A 7115-nucleotide genomic window follows, 5' to 3' on the forward strand; every position below is an offset into this window, starting at 1 on the left:
CAGAGGTGTTTGTTCTCAAGGTTTTTTATTTAACTTTGGTTCGTTTTTGGCATGTTATATAATATTATATGATTCTAACCTGAGAGGAAGAACCACGCCCATTTTACACAGGGTAATTTCATTGCCTTTTATCATAAAAATGTTATCCTTCGTTCGAGTGTTTAATCCCTACACCCTGGTTTTTCAGGCCTCTTGTTACCCATACTTTCTGACCTACCGTTAGGTCATTCGTGGGTATTTGTGGTACCCTACTCGGGTCCTTAGTGATTAGTTTTTCCATGCTAATGTGTTCATTTAATAGCAATAGATTATTCAGATCGTCCCAGTGACGTACGTCATTTGCCCGAATCTCCTACGGAATCGTCGTTGAAGTTGATGATGATGATTGTAAAGCACTTTTGAATGTTGCATGTGACGATTGTAAAGTTGGTAGTAAAGTCGTCCCATTTCTTCCATTTCGTTTCGACAGAGCAAAACCAAAATGAGTAGCGCTTCAATACAATCGGCCATTGTTGTTGCTATCAATGTGAGGGGTTTCCGCGCGGTTTGGCTTTATGAGGCAGGCACGTAAACGGTTACGTCATGAAGCAAACGATGACGCAATGACGCAGCACCACACGGGCTCTGGGCGGTGTGAACAGAGCGGGGGCTGAAAAGAAAAACCGGTCCCGATCCAGAAAAGCTCTAGCACGGAGCTAGAACGGGAAAAGCGTTGGTGTGAAAGGGGCATTATTCTCCGTGGTTCTAAACTTTACTTTAGCGTCTGTGAGCATAATTTTCCCCATCTAGAGGCTAATGCTTTACTACCCTCTGTAGTGTGTTTTGAGGCCTCTGCTATAATCAGGGTGTCTGTCACAAACAATACTGATTCTGGGGCCCCAACATTGACCAACATTGGGTAATGTCTTGAACATAGTCTTAATTCCCTCTCTACATCTGGGTTCCTACGGTCCTATGATTTTCCGGAGGTGCCGGGGTTGGCGGGGTGGTGGTGGTGCTGGTGGGGTTTCAGGTGGGCCGCTTGGTAGGTTTGCGTTTCCCTCAGGGATGTTTCCCGTTGAAATTCCCTCTTGGGGTGTTCTTGGGACCCCTATTGGTCGGAGCAGTGATCACCCTATTGGCCCTAATGCCCTTATTGGACTTTCAGCCCCTCCTGTTACTACTACTCTGCTTCCCCTTAACATGTTTGTTAAGAGTGAGTATGGACTTAAGCTTTCCTGGCTATGACTTAGTATTTTGCTGGGCCATTTCTGGACCCAGACGGTTTATTAGAGACAGCCTCGCTGTGGTAAATAACGGGGTTGGCCCAGGCCTCCACCCTGGGTTTGTTAGCCCTATTAGATTTTCGCTCCTTGGTGCTGGATCTATTGGTGTGAACCCTTGGTTTATCCCTGGCTATGAATTGTACGGGGGTGGCCTTGCTGTCGGGGCTACACTTTTACGTTTTGGATATCCCATATGTAGATCATCCATAAGGAGCGCTAGTTGTGGGTCGAATTCCCTTACATCTATGTTTAGGCCTGACTCCAGGAAGTACTGCTTGTACTGTCCTGAAAGGAGCCAGCCTTATGCTGCCCTTGCGTACCCTTCGTTTTTGTGATAGCGTTGTCTATTTTTTAACCAATATTATAGACCCGTTATCTGGTTTAGATATAGTTTGAACTGCTCGAACGTGCCCCACGTTGCTTGTTTGAACGCTGTGTTTCTCGCGAACACGAACGCGCACATGACCAATGAGGGCACGAGATAAGTTTGTGCACAGATGGAAGGCTGACAGGCAGGTAGGCCATCCAGTTACTTTAGCCGGGCCGGCTCAGATGATTGGTCGTGCTTTTTACAGCGCCACAGCTTCCACAGATGATATTTTTGCATGGATTTTTTGTCAAAGCACTTCAGATATTCATTGCTATCGGGATGTTAAGAGCATTCCATGGAATATAACAAAAAGTGTATCTCGAGCCGGTTTCTCAAACTTACCTACCCCACCTTTAAGAACAAATACAGCATAAATATATGATTAAAAAGGCATTTAAAAACAGGCATAATAAGCAAAGGTAATGAAATAAATAAAAATAAATAAACACAGCAGGTACAGAATACATGACTAAAAAGGCATACTGTAGTGTGAGCATGGGCAGCATGCAGCAGTATGTTTAGTGGTTATTCTCGGAACAGAGAACAGACCCGACCCAGAAGACCTGAGACTCCTGGATGCTTCATAGTGATGGAGTAGGTCGTCTATATACCTCGGTCCTAAGCCATTTAGTGATTTAAAAACTAGCAGTAGTATTTTAAAATCAATTATTTGGCAGACTGGAAGCCAGTGTAATGATCTCAGAACCGGACTGATGTGATCCACTTTTCTAGTGTCAGTGAGGACTCGAGCAGCAGCAGCGTTCTGAATCAGCTGCAGCTTTCTGATTTTTTAGTGAGCCCTGTGAAGACACTATTGCAGTAGTCGAGTCTACTGAAAATAAAAGCATGGACAAGTTTTTCTAAATCCTGTTGCGACATGAGTTTTTTAATCCTTGATATATTCTTCAGGTGGTAATATGCAGACCTAATAACTGTTGTAATGTGACTGTTAACATTCAGGTCTGAGTCCATCACTACACCCAGATTTCTTGCTTTGTGAGTTACTTTGTAGCCTGCCGACTGAAGCTCTGTGATTACTTTTAATCGGTCCTTCTTTGCTCCAAAAACAATGATCTCAGTTTTTTGTTTGTTCAATTGGAGAAAGTTCTGAGTCATCCAGTCAGTGATGTGCTCAATGTTCTAATCGGAGAGTAGTCTCCCGGTGTAATTTTGAAATAAATCTGGGTGTCGTCTGCATAGATGTGATAGCTTAGATCGCTCTTTTTAATAATTTCAGCCAGAGGTAGCATATAAATATTAAAAAGCAAAAGGTCCTAAGATGGAGCCTTGAGGAACACCGCATGACATATTTATCAGGGTTGATTTGTAATTGCCTATTGAGACAAAGTTTGTTCTGTCCTTCAAGTAGGAGCTAAACCAGTTTAGAGCTGTTGCTGAAACTCCCACCCAGTTTTCAAGACGGTCTAGCAATATGTTGTGGTCAACAGTATCAAAGGCAGCGCTGAGATCTAATAATACTAACACTGATATTCTGCCACTGTCTGTGTTTAAATGGATGTCATTTAAGATCTTAACAAGTGAAGTCTCAGTGCTGTGGTTAGGTCGAAAGCCCGACTGAAACACATCAAAACCGTCAGTTAAAAACATGAAATTACTCAACTGTTGAAAAACTGCTTTTTCAGTCAAATTGCTTAAAAAGGGAAGGTTTGATATTGGCCTGTAATTATTCATTATGGTTTTGTCTAGGTTATGCTTTTTTAGGAGCGGTTTAATTATTGCAGTTTTCAGGGCCTGTGGAAATACACCTGATTGAAGAGACTTGTTTAATATGTGTAGTAGATCTGAGGCCAAGCAAGGAAAAACAGTCGGGATGATGTCGAGGCAGCAGGAGGAGGATTTCAGATGTTGGATAATGTCTTCCAGGTCTTTAGCATTTATCAGACGGAATTGTGACATGGTGTCTGAATTGGCTTTAGGTGAACACAGGGACAGTACATTGGCTGTACCTGAAGCAGAGGCACTGACTGCCTGTCTAATTTGCATGATTTTGTCAGTGAAGAAGGCAAAATCATTGCATGCCCTGGTGGATAGAAATTCTGAGGCTACTGACACTGGGGGGTTTGTTAGTCTGTCGACGGTAGCAAATAAAGCACGTGAGTTGTTTTTATTTTTGTTAATGATGTCAGAGAAGAACGATTGTCGTGCCTTTTTTATTTCCTGATTATAGACGCAGAGTTTCTCTTTATATATTTCCAAGTGAACCTGGAGATTAGTTTTTCTCCACCTGCGTTCAGCTTTTCTGCACTCAGTTGTTTCTGTTCTCACAGTCATGGCTTTTCGCCATGGAGATTTTTCTTACCAGATACTTCCTTTATTTTAATGGGAGCGATGGTATCCATGACATTTGTTATTTTAGAATTAAAATGATCAACTAGCTCATTTACTGAGAAGTTAGCATGGGCAAGTGAGGGAGTAAAAATCTGGGCAAACATTTCCTCTGTATTTTCAGTTAAGTGACGTCTAGCGGTTACCTCTTTCTTAACAGTTGTATGGACGGTAATAGAGCTCTCAAAGAAAACACAGGAATGGTCGGAGAGCGCAACATCAGTCACCACAAGCTTAGAGATGTTCAGACCCTTTGATACAATTAAGTCCAGGGTGTGCCCCTTATTGTGCGTCGGACCCTTGACATGCTGAGTCAGTCCAAAATGGTCGATAACACAAAACAGTTCTTTAGCCCCTCTGTCCTCAGGGTTGTCAACATGGATATTAAAATCGCCAACAATGATTAAACGGTCAAAGTCAATACACACTATAGACAGCAACTCGGTAAAATCATCAAAAAAGCTTGCACAGTATTTGGGTGGTCTGTAGATGTTTAGGAAAAGAGCTTGAAAGGAGCATTTCAACTGAAGGGCCACATATTCAAAAGAAGCAAAGTTTCCATACATAGTCTGCTTGCATTGAAATAAATCATTAAACAGAATAGCTACTCCACCCCCTTTCTTATGTAGTCTGGCCTGACTCATATAATTAAAGTTGGGAAGAGTTGATTCTATAAGAACAGCTGTGCTGTTGTTTTGGTCTAACCAACTTTCAGTTAAAAACATAAAATCCAGGTTGTGCTTGGTGATAAAATCATTGATTAAAAATGATTTACCTGCTAAAGACCTGACTTTTAATGTGTTAAGCCAGTTTGAGTGTTGTTTGACATACCACCACTCTGACTGTTAACGATAGCACGTGGAATCACTTTTCACAGCTCCGTAAAAGAATAAAAAGTTTCTTAAAATCCTTTTTTGTCAGCTCCGACTGCTGGCGGGCTGTATCGTTAGACCCCACATGGACGATTAGACGATTGACAGAAGACGGGAGTGAGTGCAGCAGCCCCGGGAGTTTCTCCAGGATAACCGGGACGGTGGCTCCAGGGAGGCAGCGCGTGGCAGTGCTGAAAAATCGGATGTTTCTGATTATGGAATCCCCGATTATTAATGTGGTTGGGGCGAACAGGGGACGAGGGGGTGCCGGTGATTGAGGATGTGGTGACCGAGCAGAAATAGCTGGTCTCGGAGAGCATTTTCTTGCCGGCTCAGGGCACGAAAAACTTCCCGAGTGTCTCAGCACGGCCTCTTTGAGGAGTCTACGACGGGATGAGGGACGCCGAGTTGGACTCCCACAGTGGCCTGGGAAGCAGCACAAATGCTGTCGGCTGCCGGCGCAGAAAGTTGCAGAGGCGGCAGGGTGCAGATCTGGACGGGTCGGGGTGCCGCGGGAGCATCAGCTGGACGGGCCGGATCATCTGGACGGGTCGGTGCCGCGGGGAGCATCAAACTGGACGGGCCGGATTCATCTGGGCGGGTTCAGTGCTGCAGGGGCATCAACTGGATGGACCGGATTGTCGTACAGGGCCGCGAAGCGGTTCCGAAGGCCCAGGCGAGGTGGTGAAGTTACACCATTCAAAAAGCTCTTGCGCACCACTTCAGACCACGACTGCTGGTGGCCAGGTGTCGAGCAGTCGGAAGGCCGAAGGATTCCACAGAACTGTGTCATGGGAAGTTGCACTGAACGAGGCAAGATGTTTAGACCGATGCTACCTTCATGAGACCGGACACGAGAGACTCTTTTTCTTTCAGCTCGTCAGAAAGCCGTGGGATATCCTCCTTAAGGTCTGTTATCTGTTTCTTTGCTCTTTGAAGTAGTACATCATACTCAGGGTGTTTTGATGGCATTCTTGAGTGTGAAAGGTTTAGGGCAATTACTGTCCCATGCACCAATGCCAAACTGCGTCAAGATGTTGTATAACAGGGATGGCTAAATGTTTGTAAGCAGGAGAGCTAGATGCTAACAGATGCCAGATGCTAACAGGTAGTGGGAGCCTGTACAAATTGTGACTGCCTCTATGCGCGTCTCTGTCTGGTCGGGCTGGCGCTGTTCCCAGAGTGACTAATGGGGGTCCGGGTGAAATCATTTCATTATATTCACTCGGTACTGCCTCAGACCGTAATCCAAAAATGGATCCGGTTTGGGACATCGTTCCTACTGATATGGTTTTTTAATAGTCTACTGCTGGATCCCTAAGGGTGGTAATGACCCTCCCCGTCTTCGTGTTGTAATATTTTCGGTTACCCTTTGGTGGGGGCCCTATTTATATTTTTAGCGGTAGCTCCCCTACTCTCAGTATTTGTCACAATATTATACAGGTATAGTTATTCCCCTCTGTTCGGTTATAATGGTACTGCTGTCTCACCTCCTATCGGAAGATTTACTTGTTAGTTTTTACGCTTGAGATTTTTTAACGGAACGTTACACTCCTTTTTGTTTATATTTTAGACCCGTTATCTTCTGTACTCTTCCTTTAATTTCTTTAGGCTCTACTCGCCTTTGTTCGTCGTGGCAAGGCACTCTGTGATCAATAAGGTTAGCTCTCGGAGGACTCAGTTGGACTGAGGCTCTTTGTACAGGTTGTTAAGTTTAAGTTCGTGCTCTGGCACTTTCCTCGCAATTTTCGGTTTGTTCAATTTTGAACGACACAATTTTGAACTGCGCGATCGTGCCCCGCGTTGGGCGCCATGTAAATGATACGGTTTTTAGTCAGTCCGGGCATAAAAGGTGTGTCCTCACACACCACCTCGAGGTACCGATAAACTCCCTTCTTTCTATACTACCTCCATTCATCAATTTTACATCATTTAACTTTACCCTGTTAGTTTATCCCTTTAGACTTTGATCACAGCCCTTAATGAACACACCTCTGAAACCTTGGGATTCAATACCCGTAAAGCACTGCTGCCGTACTTAAGATCAATCGATCACGGCGACCTCCAACATGACACACAATTCTGCAACAGAGTTGACTAGGTGCGACTTACCAGCTGTTATATCTGGAGACTGTAGTCTTCCGTCAGGGATCGATCCTCATCCAAGGAACAGGAATCAATCTGGACTCAGGACTCAAGCTATGTGGGAACAGGTTACATTTCTGTCTGATTTGTCACTTATTCAGTAATAATCAAAGGGGC

Source organism: Gymnodraco acuticeps, unplaced genomic scaffold, assembly GCF_902827175.1.
Source record: "Gymnodraco acuticeps unplaced genomic scaffold, fGymAcu1.1, whole genome shotgun sequence".
Classification (NCBI taxonomy): Eukaryota; Metazoa; Chordata; class Actinopteri; order Perciformes; family Bathydraconidae; genus Gymnodraco; species Gymnodraco acuticeps.